The following is a 23,889-nucleotide window of genomic DNA, read 5'->3' as shown; positions in this document are numbered from 1 at the left end:
TTTAATTAATAAAAATTTCATAAATCAGAGTTGTCAAGGAGCTAGGAAAGCCTCTGTCAGTCTCTCAGAAAGCTGATACTTAGAATATCTTAGTAGCTGCCAGGACTCACTTGATTTGATAGTTTCAGACAGAGGAGATATTTGGCATGTTATTGATGAGTGTAGCTACACATTACTTTACAAATAATTAAATAGAATGAAATGGAAGGGAAGAATTATTTGAAACGTTAAGGCAAAGAAAAATGTAAAAAGAGAGCATTGTCTTACGGAAAAATAGTGAAGATTATATAGCTCAGAAATCACTACACATGTTTTTGTAATAATGTGGGGAAACAATGACGTGAATATTACTTAGCTAAAGGAAAGGTTACTTGTAGAATAAGGATGTGCAGTCTTCAGGGAACACAGACATGTGCATATGTGTATATGAATGTATATCCTCATATCTGTCTATAACAAGAAAATAGTTTTCCCTATACTGCCGGGAATTTACTCCAAGGCATTACACATTATAGACAAGTTTTCTCTCATTGAGCTACAGTGTCAGTCCACAAAGCAATCCTTTGTACATATAGAGGACATTTCAAAACCAAAACTGAGAAAATCATTAGTTTAAAAATATTTTTCATGAAGAAGCAATGTCATATTACCTAAGAGAGGATAATATAAAAGCTTTGTTATAAAATCTGAGGACTCAGTAGGATTATCAAAACCATTGTGTTAGTATTACATATTTGTTTTTCCACTAAGGGATTAATTCTAGAGTCATATCGTTCCTACATCAAATGAGATGAACTGTGTAGAGACATAGTAAACAATAAATGTTATGGGAAATAAGCTTCAACTATTTTGTGTTTCTATAACTTCCTGAGAAATAAATGAAAATTCATTTATCCTCAGCCATATTTTTATCTGTGTCCTTGTAACTGTGCCCCTGATATACAAACATGTTTCTTATATGATGTATGTAGCATTGTATAGAGAGCAGCTCTGAAAAGAGGTAGGGTTTGTGTCTCAACTTACTGTTGAACGCAAACAAGAAAAGGAAATAGAAATGTTTTGTTTACCAAAAGTTACAAGTAACCTTGTAAACATAGTTCAACATGCTGTTTTTCCCTAAAGAAGTGACTGGGAAGCTCCTTTGAATTATTTATGCTAGCCATCTGTTCCTCGCTTTTCATTTCTTCCAGAACAGACAAATCTCATGGCCTTCAGACTTTAGCTACTACTGCTTGCAGATGAGCAGCTGGTTTCTTATCAAAAATCCATACTGAAGCTGTTTATCCTAAATTGGGGAATTCCATTACTATCTCCAGGGCTCTGCTAGAATTCATCTGTTTAAACAGTGTCTTTCTTAAAAATAGGTGCTTAACTGGCTTATCTGATTCTAGCATTTTATCAATTGTACACAGAAAATGAACCTTTCATTTATTCTGCAAAAACAAAATAATATGATTGTGGGCATTAAGAATTTGTTTTGCTCTGGAAGCAGTGTCTAGGTGTCAACATATGGTTCCCTGATGAGGCCATCTTAATCAATGAGAAATCTCCATCTAGCATGTATCAATTGGAATTAAAAATTTTCAAGTTTATTTTCTCATCAATCAATGTGTGATACATTATCACAATGCTGGTGGTTGGGAATTATAGAAATTTATCTTCTCACAGTTCTGTAAACAAAGATTCACAACCAAGATGCCAAAAAATGGAAGAAAGGAAGAAAGGAAGGAAGGAAGGCAAGAACGAAGGAAGGAATGAATGAAGGAAGGAAGGCAGGATTGAAGGAAGGAAGGAACGAAGGAAGGAAGAATAGAAAAGCACACACTATTTACTATTTACTATTTTGCATTTTTTGCAGAATGCTTATTTGCTCTTTTGCTTTCCCTACTCTCTGTGCTTCTCTTATTTCATTACTCAATAGATAATTTCCTTGGTGACATTAGGGACCTATTTGATGATTAAGATTAAAACTACCCTGTGGTCAAAGAAAAATGAATGCATCAGACAAATCAGGAAGCGAGGAATTGAGCTAAACTCACTTAAAGAAAAGTTGCTAAGCCTTCTAAGTACTATATGAAGCACTAGGAAAAAAATACTGAATGAAAAGTAAGATGGAGCTTGGTTCATATATTTAAACTATATGTAATTGAAAAGTGGTGTTCTCTAACAGTAAATCAGAAGTAGAAACCTGTTCTTGATAATGAAATTAGAGATAGTTATAGCAGGTCTTTTAGAAGTCCTTTATTATGTTATAAGATAGACCAGAGGCTGGCAGATTCATATTTCAAATTGTCTGAAAGAGAATTTAAATTTCTAAATATGACATATAATCAGGACACCTATGTAAAGATTAATGAAACTGAGAACACAGATACGCCCTTGGATCATGTCAAGTTTTGTAGAAACACCATGTCTACAACAATAAGAATTTTCCCAAATACAGTAACAATTTCAGTTTCAGGGCTTAATGTGTGTTTTGGGGACATCTGTTGTATAGTTTCCTACAATTTTCAAAACAGTAAGATTGATAAGTAACTGATAGGGTTTTTTATAACTGTTGTTAACCTATATTTTGAGAGAGTAATAAATTGGGTAAATCTGTACAATATTCCTTGAGGTAGTTTCTATATGAATCACAAAACTGAATAGAAAACAAAAAACAATTCTCTAAATTTTCCATTTGTCTCTCATAAAATATTATTTTAATTTCTCAAAAACTAGCACTCGCATTTTTAAACAAGAAGTACTTCCATTTGTCTCTCCCATGTTCATAGTTTTCTCCAAAATAACACATTAACTCACCTCATATCACTCATAATCCAACCCACTATGGGTTTCCATGAACAGTAAAGGGCATTACACAATTAAAATAATTCAGACTAAAGCACATTAAGATGACATATTTTAGCTATCCTGGATCCTTTTATTTTCACTTTTTATGTTAACATTATAAACACAGAGAAAGAATTTTTTTTTGATTGGCAGAAATTTTATCAATGAGAAAATCATAATTAGAATAAATAGTAAGTTGGACAAGACAAACCTACAGAAGGAAAAGTGTTCCTTGAGCTCTAAAGGGATGGATTTGATGGAGACATTCCATTTAGACTCTGTCTGCATAATGTTTGGCTGTAGGTCTCTGTATTTGTTCTATCTTCTGCAGTAGACAGCTTCTCTGATGACTGGGAAACAAGGCACTGATCTATGAGAATAACTGAAAATCATTAGGAGTCCTGTTATGACTAGGTACTTTGCTTGTTTGTTTGGACTACTAATATTTGGTTTTACCCTAGGCACACATGCTAAGTAGTTTCAGGTGCTTGGTCACTCAAGCAGTGTTAGGTATGGGTTCCACCTCATGGATTGGGCCTTAAGTGAAATTGGTTACTGACTGGTTACTCCAATAAGCTCTGTGCCACCATTGCCCTAGCATATCTTGCAGGCTGTATGATGAGATAGTTTTTGGTTTATCTTACAATGTGTTATTTTGTCATGTTAAAGAAGAATTAATAAATGAGAAGGTAGACTACAGGGTTACGATTAACAACTGAACTGTCATTTATATCTGCTGGGAGAACTAAGTTAGTTTTCTGTAATGGATAAACACTGGGTATATCAACCACTTCAAAGATGACCTCATGTTCGGAAGTAATTGACCAACATATAATGGACTGTGCAGTTTTTTTTTTGTTTTTTTTTTTTGTTTTTGTGAGTGTTTGCTTTTATTTGCTTACAGTTTAGTGGCTTTTTGTTTGTTTTGTTTTATAGAGGGTATTGTTTCTTTCATTGGTTTTGAGGGTTTTTTTGTTGTATTGGGATTTTGTTTGTTTATTATTGATAAAAAAAAAAACTTATTGTGTGTGTAGCGAGAAAGACAGGATCTGAAAGGGCTTGGGAAAGGGGAAGTATGATAAAATATTTATATTTGAAATAAGTTTTAAATAATAAAAATATAAAAATAAAGAAAAACAAACAATACAGAAATAACAGAGCAAGCTATGCTGAAGGTAGACTCTAGCTATTTGATTGTTCAAATTCTTTCTCAAGAATTATAAAACCTGGACCCTTAACAAAATGGCTTCTAGGATTGAAAACTCATATTTTTCCTATCACTAACTTTTTAAATTTTTTTTTGAAAATACATTACTGATTTTTTTCATCTTTCATTTTCTTAGGCTAGTGTCTATTGAGTCACATGCCACTAAATTGAGAGTCATCCTTATGAAAGGTCGTTAAATTAAAGGACTTGTGATTGCTAACATACATCATAAACTTTCAAGAACAGGCTCTCAAGCTCATTGTCTGTGAAAAATACTTTTCTGCTACCCTGCATCAAATGAAACACATTAGTAGCCATAAGTGCACAAAACACAAAACAGAATTGTTTACTTCTAAAATGTAATTTTCTTACTGAACAGGTGTAAATGTTGCCACTTTTAGCAATAATACTTTAAATATTTCTTAGCGATTTGGTACAACATTACATATTTTGAATAATGGAGAAAATAAAATATTATTCCATTCTGAGTGCTTTATTTTTAATGAAATACAATGTTTGACAGTTTAAGAATCGTTTTCTTTAAAAATAGCTATAAGGAGCTAGAAAGATGGCTCAGGTGTTAAGATCACTTGGTGCTCTTGGAGAGGATTCAAGTTTGATTCTCAGTATCCATACAGGATAGTTCATAACCACTTTGGAATATAGAGGATCTGATGTTCCTGGTTTCCATGGTTACTGCACTCATATGTATATACTCATACCCAAACCCACACACATACATGCAATTCAACCTAAAATAAATCTTAAAAAAAATATAAAATATCATTTGACTACAAAAGGCAACTTTTTATGTAAAATATAAAAAATAGATCTTTATTACCTAAAATTATATTTATAAATACTTTCTCTTAACTCTTGAAAGCAGGCCAGATATTAAGAATATTCAAGCTCATATTTTTAAAATAAGTTTCCAAATCTATTTTCAGTAACAAGTGAATAAAGATCATAGAGTGAAAATTAAGACAGTTGGAAAATAGAAATTTTATGATTTTTTATAAAGTTTTCACTTTTTGAGAATATAATATAATTACATAATTACTCCCTTTCTTCTTCATTAGATTATCTTCCAATCCACCATACTATTTCAAATTCATGGTCTCTTTTCCTTTAAATATTAATACACACACAAACATAGTCTTATATATGAAAATATCACCTGTCTAGCCCATGTAATTTATATAATAGTATTTATCATATATTTTAATAATATAGAATGCCAGTTCATTTACTTAATATTAATTTATGATATACTCTTTTCAATTATGTTTCATCATTCTCAAACAATGAAATTACATTACTGCTATGAGAATTGGTTTTCAAAATTCAAAGTATCATTTTAAAAGATATTTTTTCACCTAAACATAATCTTCAAAGAGTATATTCACTCTCTTAATGTCAATCATACTGCTAATGCTCCTTCTTAAGTTGACTCATATAAAATTCCTGGAACTCTTTAAAAATACTAACGCCTGTGTTCCATTTCCAGCTAGTTTGATGTGATTGGGAAGAGATTATTCCTTAATATTGGGAGATGTTGCAAGCCTTCAAGTATTGCTGGTATCTTCACATCTTGCTTCTCCTGGCCATGACTATGAGTGTCTCTCCCACTCTCATTCCTTCTCCTGTCTCCTCTATTTGAATGTACCACCTAACCTTACTCTGTCTCACCATTGGCTAAATAGCTTTATTTAGAAACCAATGAGAGCAACACATATTCACAGTGTACAGAAAGACATCCCACAGCAAGAACAAATAAGACAGGGAGTTACTGTTCCTCACTGGACTTCAGTGGTTGATTTCAAAGTTCTAAAGGGGAGGTGATCTATGCATGCTTGCTTTATATATATGCAGTTTAATATCATCACTTGAAAATGCTTCCATTATCTTTTTTCATATACAAATCTAGTTTCTAATGCCTGTAATTATCTGTTTTCATTCAAATATTTGGTAGCTACTGTAACAGTTAAAAATATTTCACTAAAAATATTGACAAACTCTGCACATTCTGCTAATGAAAATTTTGTAGAAAATACAATATATTTTATTATCATTAGGTGATGATTATATTATTTTATGGGACACACAAATTAATTAATTGGTAGGATACTTTTTACCCTCAATAAAATTATTTTATTTGAAGAAATAAATCCTGAATTTTCTTTTTAATAAAGCTTCTTATAATTTATGTTAAAAATTATAATGATAATCTGAAGCATAAAAAACAAAACTGTCATTTACTACAATTAGTAATGTGTAATCATTTTTAGAGAATTTTCCTAGCTGTTAAGATTTCATGCAGCAAAGTGGCACAAGATGATAATACAGACTTTTCAACAACTATGTCCTGCAGAGATGTCCATTTGAGCAAATATACATCTGTGAAATATCTTTACCAAAGATAAGACGTTTAGATGAGACTAAAAGAAAAAAATTTAAAAAAATACTGAAACAAGCTAAGAAACTTATTAACTTTTATGAGTTTTAAGAAGTACACGAGAAGTTCTACATGATACATATAGCATTAAATGCCTCCATGTAATTATATATCAATAATTACAGAAAAAAGAAGCCACACATTTGAAAGTGAGTAAGGTGGGTACGGGGGAAGATTTTGAAAGGTGAAAGGGGAGAATGATGTAATTGTAATATCAATTCAAAAATGAAATATACACTTTTAAAAAAGAATGAGTAGTGAATACATAGGAAATCATAAGAAACCAATATTGAAAAAGTAAATATTTCAATAAAAATTAATTCTCTAAGAAAATTCAAGCTTAAATGGCTTTATTTCTGAATACTTCTGAAGATTCAAAGTAAAAAAAAAACAATTCTTGCCAGGCACAGCAGGCACACACATTTATCCAAGTACTTGGGAGGCAGAGGCAGGAGGATCTCTGAGTTCAAAACTAGCCTGATCAACAAAGTGAGTTCTAAGACACCCAGAGCTGCACAGAGGAACCCTGTTTATAAGGGGGAAAAAAAGCAATTTTTAAACATTAAGATATATGGTATAATTCCAAATCATTTTTTTTTGCTATCAAATTTATACTGATGCCATATCTAGACAAAGACAGCAGAAACAAAGAAAGAATAGAACATTATAAGTCAAATATCAAATATGCGCACAAGGAATATTTATGTAGCTATCCTCAGCCAGTACTCACAACCTGAATTCAAGAACATGATGGAAAGGGCCTTTACTAAGATCAAGTGAAATTCATGTAAAGATGGTACAACATATGTAAACAAATAAAAACATCACATTAACAATTCAGCACATTAAAATAATAATTTAATAGGTACCACAAAATATTTGACAAAATTTAACATCTTTTTATTATAAAACTTGCTCAAGAAAGAGAATATAAATCACAATGCAATAGCATAAGGCCTCAAAATTAAAACCCCATGGCAGATGTTCTACTGAATGGTGAAAACTTGGAAGTCTTTTTCAGGTCTGGAGGAAGGCCAGCCAGAGAAGCCTTGTTTCTTCTCTTCAGCATGGGACTGGAAATCTCAGCCAAAGAAACTAAATAGAGGAGACAAATAAATCACCCCAAATTGGAACAGAAAATGAAGTTAAGTTAACCTTGATTGAAGATAACAAGATCTTATGCACTGAAAATCCTAAAGGCTTCACTAAAAGCCTCTCAGAAATCAATGTATTCAATAAAATTTCAAGATTAAATATCAACATATGAAATTCAGGAATACTTCTCAACACTGACAAAAAATTCTCAGCAAAAGAAATCCATAAGATGTTTTTAAGAATCCTGTTAAAATTAACAGAAATATTTTTCATGTAAGGAACATCGTTGTTATGTTGTTAATTATTAACACATATCAGTTATACAAAAGTGTTGGTTTCACATTGGTGTTTCCATATCAGTAAACATTGTAGGTTGATGCCTACGTCCCTCCACCCTCTCTTTCTTTCACTTCTCTCTCTTCTCACACCCGGTTCTTCCTGGTTCCTGATAGTTCCTTCCAATCCTACAGGACATATTATTTATACTTAAATTTTCACATATGAGAGAAAACATACAATGTAGTCTCTTATGTGTCTGACTTATCTGACTTAATCTTGTCTTCTAGTTTCTTCAGTTTTCCTAAGAATGACAAAATTCTTTTCAGTTTTATGGTTGAATAATGCTTCATTTTACATAAATATTGTATTTTTTCTTTTCTACATTGGTTATTGTAAATGGTTCTGCATCAATATGGCTATACAAGTATCTCTTTCATATACAGACACTTATATCAGATATATCGCCAAGGGTAATATGCCTGAATTTGGTTTTTGTTATTTTTGATATTATTTTATGTGTATCGGTGTTTTGCCAGCCTGTATGATGTGCATCACATGCACACCAGAAGAGGACTTCAGACATTCTGCACGTAAATAGGCCATGTAAATTGCCATGAGAGTTCAGGTAATCTAATCTAGGTGCTCTGGAGGTGCAGTCAGTGATCTTATCCTCTGAGTTACCTCTTCAGCCCCTTATAATGTTTTCTACAATGGCTTTACTAAGTGGCATTTCCTATGCACAGTGTTTCAGGTACATTGATGGATTGGGGGCCTTGTTTGCTTGTCTTCATGTTATGGTTGTTAACACAGCTCTTTTTAAATACTTAATTAGTCTCTTTTTTACTTGCCATTATCACAGGAGGGAAAAGAAGCTCAGAGTTATTTTACTTTGGATTTCTATGTTGGAAAAATATTTCAACTTTTTCTTCACTTTTTAAAAAGTAGTTTTCCAGTAGGGTCATTGCTTATCATAATCATTACACAAGCGTGGCCAGCACCCTCTCAACATTACTAAAGAACTTGTGGCTCAAACAAGAGCCCTTCACCCAAGTAAACAAACACATAAGTAATGAATTCAGAAGCCAACCTCAAGTCACATATTATTTTTTGATAAACTTTTGTGTTTATCTTTTTGTTGAGCAGCAATAATAAAACATTCAGTGGCTGTGCTTAATAACACAAAAGAGCAGACTAAAGGAGCTGGGGCGGTGAACACTTTGAATTTTCAATAGAATCTAAAATATTGTTTGATATTTGAAGAAAAATATTTAATTATATTATAGTTTTAACTGAATCATAGTTATAGGTTTTAACAGGAATTAACATTTTATACTACTTGAAATTAAAATGCCAATATTAATACACTGTACATTTTGTATAATATACATAGTATAATATAATAACTAGAGATTATTTCAAGAAAATCCATATAAACAGAAATACTCAAAGAGCTTCAAATAAACCAAGAAGATTCTTGAAAATTTTATATACAGAGAGGCAGAAAAGATAAAATGACAAAGTAAAAATAAACAGTGAAATAAAAGCAAAGATAACAGATAGAATAAAATCATCTTTTATGCAAATAAGTTTACTTTATTTACATAGTAAAACTGTAAACAACCTAAAATATCTCCCTTGAGAAACTCATAACCAAATGTGGTATATCAATGCCATGAAATTATACTCATTAATTACACTAAATATCTTTACCATGAGTCCACAGCAGCTCTGAGGAAGCTGTAGGGCATTATGTTGAGGGAAAAGGAGCCAGTCTTTAAGATCATAGTTTTTTTGTCCTAATTATGTGACACATTCAAAATGATACAGATAAGATGAATAATGTTTTTTAAAGATCTCAGAAGCAAGGATTGGTGCTTATATAACTGTATGTCTGATGTGATGAAAAGCCCTCTCCCTTGACTTTGATGATAATGTGTTTATATACTAATAATAACATCCTAGACCTAGATGCGCAGTAGGTATTATATGTATACCTAGGTATGTATGTATACCTATGTCAATTTCATCACTTGTATATTGTACTGTATTGAATTGAAGGATGAATATTAGCATAGCTTCCTTGAATTGTACATGCAGAGGCTATTTTATTTTCCATTTATTCATTTAATTAGTTTTCTTATTTCTAATAGTCATTTGAGAATAGTGTACAATGTATGTTTATCATATCACCTTCCTACACAACTTTGGGTCCTCTTTATTTTAAACAAGAAAAATACAGTATATGCTGCCCATATACTCCTGGATAAATGTCTGTCCACTAGAGCATAGCTTTCTCTCGATTTCATTATTTTAAAATACAGTGTGAAACAAAGCAGCTTAGCATTGGATAACTGAGTAAAATAAAGTGTGCCTAGGAATTGTTATAAACTGAATGCATTTTAAAAATAGCTGGATTTAGAGTTCTTGCTATTTTGCAAAGCTAAATATAATGGATTTAACCATTTCATATATTATGTAAAACTAGCATTATTTTGTGAGATTATATAATGTTTAGAAATGTATTGCTTTTCATGTATGATTGGATCTTCAAAATATTTCTGGACCATAGGGATTAGGTCTTCAGCATTTTTCTCCTATTATGAGAACATCTTGTTCCAATTTCAATAAATAGTAAAACTTATACCCTAACAAAAGCTAAATGACTATGGCTGACATCGAATGTCCTTTTTAACTCCAAAGTGAGGAGACTATCTGTACATATGTACATTGCAAGACAAGATGAGATGGAGGAGTAACTCCTTTCAAGGGATATTATAGATGAAGAACCTGCATTTACAATTCAGACCGCACACTTTCTCAGGCTAGCTCATTCAGTTTGAAAGGGTGGCTGCTGCCATTTTCCCTATCAAAAGCTGAGCAATTGTTTTCTGTAGCTAGACAATTGGATATAGGTTATCGCTGGAGAAAAATAGGGCATCATTTTCCTTATATCACTTCTTGGGTGAAGGCAAGGTAAAGGAAGGAAGCCACATTATTTATTGGAGGTCCATTCTGGACCAGTGTGATCATAATGGATGGAACTAGTAGAAACAACACACATGGCAGTACCCAGCTTCACAAAGCAGGACTCTATCTCGCTGATAGCCTAAATAACCTTCCTACAGGACATATGACTTCTTGGTGACACAGCAGAAATTGATGTTTAAGTGGTCTGGCTCTAGAGTGTATTCACTGAGATACAATCCTGTGATGAGGAAGGGGATAAATTTATCAAGGTCACAGGCTGATATTGAAGTATTCTGACTCAAAAATATTGAATATATTTTCCTGAAGAAGTATTTTTTAAATGAAAAGGAAAATTTTATCTGCTTTCATTGAGAGTTTCCTTGGGGGAATTTTTAATTAGATTAATAGAAATTGAGGATTCTTTTTAATAATTTGACATAAGGATGTAATACGTTAATAATTACTGCTTTTGTCACAGATAGAGACTAGGTTGATTTAAAAAAAAAAGAGAGAGACTTGAGTTGCTACAGATATTGAAATAGACCCGGGGATATCGCATTTAAGATTACAAACAGTCTCTGGGGCTTCCCAATATAATTATGTTTTCTTCATTATTTTGCAAGGGTGTTAATTGCCTGCTAGCAGTTAACCTCCCATGCGACTGTCAAGAAATGTAATCAATAGTAAGAGCAGAGGGACCAAGCTGTCATGGTTTCTGTGACCAATATCCTTTTCTCACCCCTGGCAAGGTGTTTCTGTTTTAATAAAATGAACAGGTGCATATGTAGGAGGTTTCTCCAGAAAGCTACCAGCTAAATCAGTACATCTGATGGGTCTCAAATTAAAATGTAGCCAATCAGAACCTTGAAATATAATTGCCTCATTTTCCAACTTAAATACATTATAGGCCTCCTGCTAGTGCTGCACCTGGCAAATCTACTTATTAAAGTTGTGGAGGGAAGGGTTTGCTGAGACATTTTGAATATTGTGCTGACATTGTAATAAAAGAAAGGAGGGAGGAGGCATGATCTAATTCCACTGACGTCTGCTCAGATTAATATAGACCATTACTCCTGCAGAGCAGATAATCGAATCTCATTCATGGAAATATTTCAGATAATTTTTCACAAAGTAAAACCCATTGCATTTAAATATATCACCTCACTGATATTTCTTTGGTTTTTCTTAATATTTTTATTACCCACATAGTGTTTCAGATTTCATTTGACTCACCCAGTATGTTTAATATTTCTTGTTTACTATGTATGTGCTTTTATATCTCTTTGGCCTCTTCTTACACATTTATGTATACTTATGCAAATAATGGGTAGAATCCAATGAAAAGTAAAACTCAACTTCTACCACTGTGCTGCCAAAATATAATATTCCATCTGAGATGGGATTTATTTTTATAGACAAACAAAGAAGTTACAGAACCAAGATTAAGATCTGTGTCATTATTATTTTAACCAAAAATTGTTACTTTTGTTACCATTTTATAAATATCATAAACAATAATATATTAACATTTGTATACTGGTATAAGGTTCATGCATATAAAATCAGTTATACTGAATAACTATATTTTAGACTGTAAATTGTTAGAATGCTGACAGTATCAACAACAACACACAGTAACATTAATTTTAAAAAAAAAGCAAGTCTTGAATGAGGGGAAAGTTACAACTCTAAATACAGTCAAAAGCCTGAGTCATACTCTGTTCCAAAGTATAATATCCACATTCATGTGATACCACAGTGATCAATGCAGAGTGTAGAGTGTTTTGTACAAAACAATTTTTGAATGTATGATACAGTTGACTTAAGTACAGCTTTTAGAAAGGTAAGTGAATATCAATATTACATAACATTTCAAAATTGTCTAAAATTACTTTGTGATTTTTATCTGGAAAGATATACTTTCAAATAAACTGAGTAAAATCAGGGATATTTGTTAAATTGATTGCAAATTGTTCTTCAGTTTTCAAAGCATTTGTAGTCACTATTTTAAATATGGATTTGTAGCATTTTGCTACAATAACGTTATTCTTTCTGTTTTATGGTTATATTGGTTTACCATTTCATTACAGTCATCCATTTAAGAAAACTTTATTTTTATTGGTAAAAGTAAAAGTTAGACATTACATCCCTCAAAACAACCAAATCGCATCTATTGAATTGTCCATGTGGTTAGTGGCATAAATACCTTTGCCTTCTTAGTTTTAGAGAAATTGTATACTTTCATGACAAATGATACTGGTTTGGTCCTAGTCAGCAGTCAATGCAGCAGAGAGAATAACTGTCAGCTCCTATTACCTTTTCTTAATGCTGTCATCTGCAATTATTTGCAGGTAGATACAATTGTCACATGTAATTTCAACATTACTAGAAGTTTAAAATGAAAACCGTTTATGTTTTGTCCTGTTGACTAATGGTTGGGTTTGGTAATGTATTTAAATCATATATACACTCACTTTAGATACTAAAGGACCAAGCTCCAGAGATTTCCAGCCTCCCATTATGGAGCTTACGCATTTGAAACTTTAAGAATAAGAAAGCTAAAGGACATTTGTCCTAAAACAAAACAAAACAACAAAAAGACACGAGAGAGAGAGAGAGAGAGAGAGAGAGAGAGAGAGAGAGAGAGAGAGAGAGAGAGAGAGAGAGAGAGTTGATGTAAACTTGCTTTCAAATCTTGGCAGCTTTGAGATAGTCCATAACTTTTCAATGCAACAGAAATAGAAAGTCAAGAAAGAAAATAAAAGTAGAAAACCTAAGACCTATTCCTAGAGAATAGGTTGTGAGTGAGGTTCCTAGCACTGGACAATAAGTAAAGGAAAAAACCTCAAGAATGCTCAAATGGGACCAAGCCTAGAGTCACTTTTAATTCTAATAAAAATAGCTCCCACTGTGTCTTCTAAGAGGGACTGCTATCCACGCCTTACCTTCACAAGCTGTGCTAGTTATGGTGGCCACAATGTTCCTCTTACTTCATTGATGTTGAAAATGAGACAAACCTAACTCACTCTTATAGTTTCCTTCTTGTTTACAATAGATGCTACAGCTAAAGTACACTTACAAACTCCCTACAGCTATCAGTGAACTTGTCCTTGATCACTTGGGAATCTCCCTCAGGGTAGAACTGTTGTGTTACATATGTGAGAAAAAGAGAGGAGAGTGATCATCTATGGCCAGCAGTCTGATGGCCAGGTGGGAATGTTCACTGCTCGTTACTCCTGTTCCTTTATTTTTCCAACCCTTGATACCATTTGCTCAACAAAAGCTGGTACGGTTCTACTTAAGGGGATTATTTACAGTCCAAAGAAGAAAAACCAAAGAAACCAAACATGAGGATCTGCTCTTCACTGCTACTGAAAATAATGCCTGAGGGTACACATGCTTAGTCTGATAGTCTTTGGGATCGGATCTGCAGCCCTCAGAAATCACCATGGATCTATAGACCTGAAAAATGAGCAAAACATACATTATTGTATGAGCCATTTAAGATTTATGGGATAGATTGTAATGATAGTGAAATACGGATGTTCTGGAAACTTATAAGACATGTAATAGGTATGGATCGATGATGATCAATAGTCAGACAGAACAGAGAGATACACTGATGAATATAGATGGTACATAAATAGATGAGCAGAGAGATTTGCTTGTTAGTTTCTTTTTGTCCCATGAGAAATAAGAATTTAGATAGTAGTCTTTTACTATTTTTTTCTTAGTTTTCCAATACTAAGTTGTCAGGCCCGATAAATATGCATACAAGTAATAATAATAAGACTGAACAGGACCAATTTATATACTAAGGCATATATATCAACTAAATAAAATGAGATCATTGTTTCAAGAAGGAAAAATGTGGGTTTTACTTGAGAAAGGCTGGAGGTAAGAAAGGGAAGAAGAAAACTAATATAATTTTAATTAAAAAGTAAAAATTATAATTTTTAATACTCAAAACTTTCAACTCTTTGTGTTGAAGCAGTGAGTTCACCGGGTCTGTGCAGTTAAGGCACATTTCTAGCCCAGAACTAATATTTCCTAGGAATTCAGTATAAAAAAGCCAAATTCTTTATGGCTGAAAGTCCAGTCTTTTAAAATGAGACACAAAATATATTGTGAAGCAAAAATCCCATGGAACATAAAAATGAATGTATTTTCATTTTAGTTCTCTGTGTTTTGCTCTAACATCTGAAAGATGGCTAGACTTTTTAAAGTACTATATATTGGGTAAATCATTATCATGAATCTTGCACAATAGTGAAGCATCATTTTATTGAACATTTATTTTGGAGTTTGAGATATTGGTACTATTGTAGATCAATCCCTCTGATAACAATTTTCCTAGCTTTGCAATTTGCCATTTCAATTTAATATTGCCAGTAGTGTTAGACCTGCTATTACATTTATGGCTTAGATTACTATTGAAAATATTGTTGGGGGAAGGAAGTAATATTGCCTTGATTTTATCATTAGACCACTTTTCTTATACACAATGCCAGGACTCCACAAAAGCGTCAGGTTCACAGGCTATATGGTATCATTTATATCTTTATGACCAGCTCTCGGGGTGCTCCACTAAGAATAGTAATAGCGATTCTGAGAGCTGTGGCCAGAGTAGCTCGCCACTGCAGCAAGTAGCAAAAATATGATACTGCACTTCTAATACCTAGAGATTTACTTCAGGGGAAACAAAACAGCAAATAATTGTTTGAGTTTTGTTACACGGCCCCATGAAATTCCAGGACTATTTTGATGCAAAAGGGTCATCTATTAAAGGAATGCAAGAGCAGCTAATACAAGTTCTCACTTTCACTATTGTGTCTGAATGACTTGAGAAAGTGAAACAATAAAGTTAGATAACTAGAGAATTAATATCACAGATTTTGTTTAAACAATTAGTGTACTATGAAATTGGGTAAATTTGTTATATATGTTTATTTTTTTCATAAAATGCATTTTATAGTTTAGATATATATTCCACCATTTCATATCTAATATATTAACTCAGATTTTGTACTAAAATACAAATAATGTTTATAATATTTATATTTATATAGATTTTTAAATAGTCACATTTACTGAAAAATACTAATACTTTTGTTCTAAAGCATTTCATTACGTCTCCTCAAAATTGTCTTCCACACAGGAGCACTCTTTTGGGAACATGAACATTAGAGATTTAACTATGATGTAGAAAATAATATCCATCTGATGCTGACTTCCCTTAACTATGAACAGAACTCAGAATGAACTTCATTTGCATAGACTGGCAAAGGAAATAAGATGTAAATTATAACCCAGTTCACAAAAATAAAATGCTATCATCAAAGTATTCTTCAGAGCACTTTTCAAGGTACAGTCATTGGGAACCTGATGGCACCTGAGATACTTGCATTAGGACTCTTAGCTGAAACCTCTGTAATATGAAGGTCTTATAGACCTTTATTTTCACATCTGTTATGAGAGTGCAGTCTAAATCTGTAGAAGCCACATTGTATGGTATTTCACAACAAACTTAATATAGAAGAAACCGTGGCCACTACATATTTCCCTTAAATCAGACTTTAAAATGGTTTGTCAGAAAGTGAAATAATGCTGATTTCTTGAGACAATTTTTGGTTTATGAAGTATAATTACTTTCATTAAAAGATTTGTATTTGAAATGGTTAAGTTTCTTATTTTTCATTCATTAATAAACATACTGAATTTAATATAGTAATTTCCAATAAAATATTCAAATAAAAGCTCGATGGCATCCTCAACTCTTCTTAAAACCTTTATTGAGCTCTTGAGAGAGAGAGCTGAGATAGAGCTGCTTTAAAACCTTACCTTAAAGCCGGGCGGTGGTGGCGCACGCCTTTAATCCCAGCACTCGGGAGGCAGAGCCAGGCGGATCTCCGTGAGTTCAAGGCCAGCCTGGGCTACCAAGTGAGTTCCAGGAAAGGCGCAAAGCTACACAGAGAAACCCTGTCTCAAAAAACCAAAAAAAAAAAAACAACCTTACCTTGTGACTTTTCTTCCACAGTGTAGCAATTACTAGGTTAGCAGCCTAGAAAATGCCTTTCAGGTTTGTACCCAAAGGCCATGAGATCGACACTGAGGTGCCTTCCTTTCTGTTGACTTTTCCACACTGTTCCAACATGTGGTCACAGCTTGATTTCAGTATTTCTCTAGGAATGATGCAACAATGTCCAACAGGAAGAACCTCTCTAAGTTTGAAAATCAAAGGTGAGCACAGTGGAATTTCCTTCACACACAAAATGATGGTGCTTTTGTGACACTGAACAGAATTTTATTACATGCCTTCCCAAACCAAGAGGAGTTCTCTATCTTGACTTAATAATGTCCAAACAAAATCAATATTTTGGTTGATGAAGAATAATGAAAAGTATAAATAACCTAGGGACAAGTACCTTATTGCTGAAATGGGAAAACAAAGCCACTGCTAGTTTTAAGGGGAAAATATTATTTTTTTAATGAATGTGAATCTATTTTTTAGCTGATACATAAATTCGAGTAACTCTTGGATATATATATATATATATATATATATATATATATATATATATATCACCATCTACACTTTTTGTTTGTTTGTTTTTCATTTTTTGAGACAGGGTTTCTCTATGTAGCTTTGTGCCTTTCCTGGAACTCACTTGGTAGCTCAGACTGGCCTCGAACTCACAGAGATTCACCTGGCTCTGCCTCCCGAGTGCTGGGATTAAAGGCATTTGCCACCACCGCCCAGCATACCATCTACACTTTTATGGTGAAAACACTCAAAATACTTCCTTCTGGATGTACTCTGTTATATATATAAAATATACATATATATATATATATATAGAGAGAGAGAGAGAGATACAGATATAGATATATAGATAGATAGTATATGCATGTATGAATGCATATACACAAGACACAGACATAAAATTTATAAAAGATACAATAAACCAATGAAAAATAATTGTCATGCCAGGAGAAAGCAACCCCCTTTCCCCTTGATTGGCTGTGATATGCCATGTAAGCAACATCTTGCTACCTCAACCTTCCTCCATTTTACCTATCCTCAGAAAGTATTCTAAATTCTAAAGAAAGACACATAAGACACACTTCTCTTTCAACTCTCGATTGAAGCTAACTTCCAAAAATGATAGAGAAAGCCTATGAGCTACTAATCCGTGAAAGAAAAACTTAAGAGCTTGAGGACACTGCTCTTCATAAGGCATTGAATCAAAGAGGTATCGTTCCAACATTTTCCAAATGAAAAACCGCTGTAACTTTTATTTTGAATTAATATAGGACATTTGTCGCTAAGCTTGATGCCAATCTCTGCCAACTTACTTGCATGCATTTTGCTGTTACTTTTATATTTTTCTGTAGAAGTGGCAACATTTAAATTCTCCAAGTTGCCATACTATTTGATTGACTACATCATGTATTAAGTGTCTTGTCTTTTTTTCTTTCAAATCCAGGGTTTTGCATACAGTAGGCAAGTGTTCTTTGACTGAATTCCATCCCCAAGCCCAGGATTTCACGTTTTTTAGGAACCTCAATGCTGTTTTGTCATATAGAATTACTACTTCATACTCTCAGAAGCATGCACAGGTTTATCCTCTGTCAATGTTTTTGCTAATACTTTGTACCTTTTGTCTATAAGATGTTGTGTAAAAAATATCCAATTGTGGTTATACCTTTTTTTTGTTTTGTTTTGGGGACAGGGTCTCAGTATATAGCTCTGGCTGTCCCAGAACTCACTATGTAGACCAGACTGAATTACTGCTTCTGACTCCCAATCGCTGGGATTAAAGGCGTGTGCCACTGTGACTGGCTCATGGATATATGTTTATTACACTAATAATTTGTGTTGTTAAGAATGATTTTTTTCATACGTTGTTGATCATTTGTGTGTTCTCATTTCAGAAATATGTTTAAAACTATTGCTCATTTTTAGGTGGGTAATTTAATGCTAAGCCATGAGATTTTTAGTTCTTTATATATACTAAGAATAAACTTCTTACCAGAGAAAATTACTGAATATATTCATCAATCAAGTAAGTAATCTTTTTACTCTGTTAATTCTTACGCCCTCCTTTGGCTAGGCTATGTAGAAGCTTTTAAAAATTGTATGTGACCTCATTTATTTAGTTTTTGGTTTTAATTCTATTTGTTAGAATTTTTTCTAGGAAAAAAAGAAGCCATCACTCATTCCAGTGTCTTGCCGAGTTTTCTCTAAGCTTTGCTCCGTTTCACATTTCAGATTATATACTTAAGTCTTTAATCCATTTTGAGTTGAATTTATCTCTGGTCAAAGATAAGGCTCTCCTTCCATTCAACTAAGTGTGGGAAGCCAATTTTCCCAAGACTGTGTGCTGTACTTTCCCATTGTATATTCTTAGCACTGGAATAATACTAAGTGGGCCATAGGTGGGGGGTTTACTTCTCATGTTCCTGTTCTGCTCTGTTAGTTTCTGTTTTTAAATGATGCCATGTTGCATATTACTCCTCTGTAGAAGCCAGGCAACGTAATGACAGGATTTACATTTGCAAGTTTGAGGTAGAAAACATCCTGAAATGAGAGGATCCAGGAACATGAAAGAAAAGTGAGGAAAAGTAAGAAAACTGGAGAGATATTTACACGCATCTATTTGCAAGGCTCTTCTGAGTGTGCAGGCGCAAGAGACTGCGTGCTTGCAGACAGGAGAGTTCAGTCAGCCTCTGGAGAGGTGTTTGGACTTCATTACATTCTGTTGCTTCTTTGCAGGTTGTTTTTTTTTTTTTTTTTTGGAACCCACTCTATAATCTTGGAAGGATGGTGCCTTATTGTCACATGTTCAGTGTCATAAAATTTCTGAGAATAGCAGCTTCCAATTCAGGACAAGTTTTCAGATTCAATGGGAGGTTTTGCTTTTGGTTTTGTTTTTTTCCAAAGCTTATATCCTGGAGCTATCTATAGAAGAGTCACAGGCAGAATTTATAGCTTAGGTCAGGTGATGTTGATGACAAGTTAGTTTCTAAGAGACAACTTTAAAAAAAACTGCCAACAGTTGAACGGAAAAATGCACGATGTGGTCTCCTTGTCGTTTTATTTTGGAATAAATAGACTAAGTACAACAGGAAGTATTCCAAGTTCCTGACAAAATTTAAATAATGAGAAGAATGCCCTGGAGGGGCATGCCATAAGCATAATAAATTTGTGTGAATATAAAGACAGGAAGCTTTGAGCAATTGAAGAAATAAGAGGAATCACCTGTAATCATGGGAAAACTGAAAGCTGATCATATTTCCTAATAATAGAAAATGTACATACTTGAAGGCTTGATAGAGAAACTAATTCATATGTAGGAATTGGATATTTATTTATCACTGTAAGCAGCCAGTCTGCCCAGCTGGAGATTTCATCCCCTTATTTTTCTCCTCTGGTAGGAATTTGTCTTTATGCAAATCTTCCAGGAGAAGGTATGAAACATCTAAAGTCCCAGCACATGGCGACTCCAGTTTCCTCTTCTTTGTTCTCTCTAGTTGTGTGTAAGAATCTGAACCTGGCTGGGGCAGAAACTTGATACTTGGAAAGATTTCTGAATGTGGACTTTTTGTACTTCGTTCTAGTTTATATAGTCAATAGTCACATCACTGTGCTGTATGCTGATTAAGGCTTTATAAGTATGAAATCGGTACTTATCGGTTCATCACCTTAAATGTATTTTCTCTATCATACCTATAATTCGATATTTATTTCTTTGTGTTTGTTTTGGTTGGAACCTGTAGTCCCTTTTCACATAGTACTACAGTTTGGAACTGTTGTTATACTCTGTTCTTTGGTTTTATTTCTCCTTCTGAGTCACTGGCATTATGTTTTATATCCCAAAGTTCAAACTCTCTGAAAAAGTAATCAGGCATATTTTTTATTCTTGCTTCTCACTGTTTACTTATTTCTTCATTGGGTCAGTTGGTTAAGTCATGTGCCATATATAATTCATAGAATAACAATAATGTGCTCTATTTGTTTGGTAAGAGAAATGCAGAACAATAAGATACTGCCTTGACCCTTGGTGTAAGTGTAATATAGAATTCTCTCTGTGTCTCTGTGTCTCTCTGTGTCTCTCTGTGTCTGTCTGCCTCTCTCTCTCTCCTCTCTCTCTCTCTCTCTCTCTCTCTCTCTCTCTCTCTCTCTCTGAACAAAATCAGCCTGTCCTACAGCATGGTTATTATGAGATTCTAAGAGATAAAATTATAGTAAATCTACTGAACAAAAGCACTCTATGAATATAAAAATTTAATTTAATATCTTTGTCAACTAAAGGAGTATTTCTGCTTGTTAAGTAGGAACTTTTTTTTCAGACAGGTTTTGTTCTAGGCTTTAGTTATTATTAACAGTGTCAGTTTGCATAGTTGTAGAAACTTGATAAAACACATTTCTTCATCAGAAAAGTGAAGATTATTACATCACTCATCTCCTAACTTCTGTATGGATTAGCAAAATAACTCACATATATTTCTCAGAGCAGCATCAGAATAGTTACAATAAAAAAATCAGTAAAAATTACAGATAGCATTGGTCACTAATTATGTAAAGAAATTTTATTTTCATAGTCATCTATTTTAACAAACATGAATACCCTATGTTAGTCCAGGCTATGATCATCATTACTATTAACTAGCACAGTGATTGGCACATGGTACATAGTTAATAAATATTTGTTAAGCTCTTGTTTGACTGTAGACTCTGATTACCCCCAAGGTCTCAATTAACTGGAGGACTCCAGTTTCTTATTAGAATAGAATCTCACTGCAACACGCAAGGAATGTATTTAAAGACACTGAGTTGGGAAGCTCAGGTTACCAAGAGGACCGCAGATGCTAGCTCAGGGGCTTTACAAGGCACAGTTCAGAACTCTCACAAGAGAGGAAATCACTGGAGGACACCTAGGAGTACATGAATCTGCAACCAGAACATCTGCCATCTAAATACAGATCATTGAAGTCATCCTTATGGAAAATGTCACCAGATAATTCACTTTCTGGAACTCCTGAGATTTGTCCATTTTCCTAATTAGGGAGAGATAAAGAAGTAATTTTCTCTCCTTAGATTTTTTACATTTTTATATCTATATAAAAATTATAGATTTCTTTTCACATATTATATTCTGGTTATTTTCCCCTCCCCCAAATCATCCCAGATCCTCCCCTCTTCCCCACCCAACCAAATCCCCACCATGTCTTTTGCTCTATCATGAGAATACAAACAGGTATATAAAAAATAGCAATGATGAAATCAAACAAGATGAAGCATCAACAAACAACCAGACTAGAACATACCAAACAGAATAAGAAGAGCCAAACAGCAACAACATTAACAGTAATAATAATAACAATAAGCTCAAGAAACACATTTAATCAAGGTGATACACAAATTCAGACACATTGGAATTCCGGGAAAAAACAGAATCAGAAACCATAATATATACACAAAGGACCTATATATAAGGTTCAGGAAAAAGAATGAAAGAAAGAGCCCTGATAAAGCATTTTGAGACAAAGAAATTCGCCAAATGCTACTGAGTTCCTTTTGTGTTTGCCATCTATTGCTTAACTTGGGGTCTGGCCTTGAGTCTGGTTTGTCTACCAGTGGGACTCCACTGGAAAAAAATCTTTTTTTTGTTTGTGAGATGTCATCAGTTGCAGATGTGTTTTTGGTTATGGATAGGGGCTTGTGTCCATTACCCCTCTAAAAAACTTTGATTAAAATATAGTTGCAGATTCTCCTGCTGTTTCCTCCTTCTATCCCCTCCCATGCACCTCTCTGCAACCTTTCACATGCCTTCCCCGTTCCTTCTCAAACTGATAGCTTCTTTTTCTTTGATTGTAGTTGTATGATTAGATAGGTGATAGATAGGTAGATAGACGGATGGATAGATGATAGATAAATAGACAGATAGATAGACAGATAGATGACAAACAGAGAGATGACAGATAATAGATAGATAGATAGATAGATAGATAGATAACAAAAAGATGACAGATAGATAAGATAGATAGATAGATAGATAGATGATAGACAGGTAGATTGGTAGACAGACAGACAGACAGACAGGCAGACAGACAGGTAGAGCTACCTATATACATACAACCTGCTGAGTTCTTTTTTTTTTCATTTTTTTATTAAGAAATTTTCTACTCACTCTACATACTATCCACAGATCTCCTCTCCTCCCTCTTCTCACCCCCCAGCCCTCTTTCCCAAGCTACTTTACATCCCCACATCCCCCCAATTGAGGTCTCCCATGGGGAGTCAGCAGAGTCCAGCACACTGAGCCTAGGCAGGTCCAAGTCCCTTCCCACTGCACCAAGGCTTTGCAAGGCATCACACCACAGGCATCAGATTCCCAGAAACCTGCCCATACACCAGGGACAGATCCTGATCTCTCTGCCTGGGTGCCCCCCAAACAGTTTGAGCCAAACAATTGTCGTCTGCATCCAGAGGGCCTAGTCCAGTCCCATGGGGGCTCCACGGCCACTAGTCCACAGTTCATGGACTTCCACTAGTGTGGCCGGTCGTCTCTGCATGTCCTCCCATCATGATCTCGACGTCCCTCGCCTGCAGAATCTCTCCTCTCTCTCATCAATTGGATTCCCAGAGCTGCTGTGTTCTTTTAATGTGCCTCCTATATATGGTTTGGGAAATGACTGCATTATATTAGATAGAAAATTATATCGATGGGGTATCAAAGTATACTCAGGTTCACCAGGCTCTGGGAGTAAGGCTTAGTTGTAGTCTGTATGCTCAAGTAAATGATAGACTAGTGCATGGTAATGTCTGCTCATGCTTATCACATATTTTCAGGCTCAAGTCATTTACAAAATGTGCCCTTTAATATCAAGAGTAATATCTAACAATATGTGCTGTGAATGATAATATGTATACACCTTGAAAATTTCTTTAAACTTAGGATACTTGATATTACTGACATATGACATTAACTGTTGCAAGTGTCCTGTGTTTACAATGATAGGAAAAAATATGTATGAGGGAAGGAACTTT

General features: G+C 33.9%; 1 protein-coding gene across 1 annotated transcript in view; it reads left to right on the top strand.

Moving 5' to 3' along the window:
- Brinp3 (BMP/retinoic acid inducible neural specific 3) overlaps positions 1–23,889 on the top strand; it is a 113,656-nt gene that overhangs the window by 21,161 nt on the left and 68,606 nt on the right. The gene's annotated exons all lie outside the window — the stretch shown is intronic.

The sequence above is a fragment of the Peromyscus eremicus genome, chromosome 15 (assembly GCF_949786415.1).
Source record: "Peromyscus eremicus chromosome 15, PerEre_H2_v1, whole genome shotgun sequence".
NCBI classification, from domain to species: Eukaryota; Metazoa; Chordata; class Mammalia; order Rodentia; family Cricetidae; genus Peromyscus; species Peromyscus eremicus.
The sequence above is the reverse complement of the archived record's forward strand: the minus strand, read 5'-3'. Positions and strand labels throughout refer to the sequence as shown.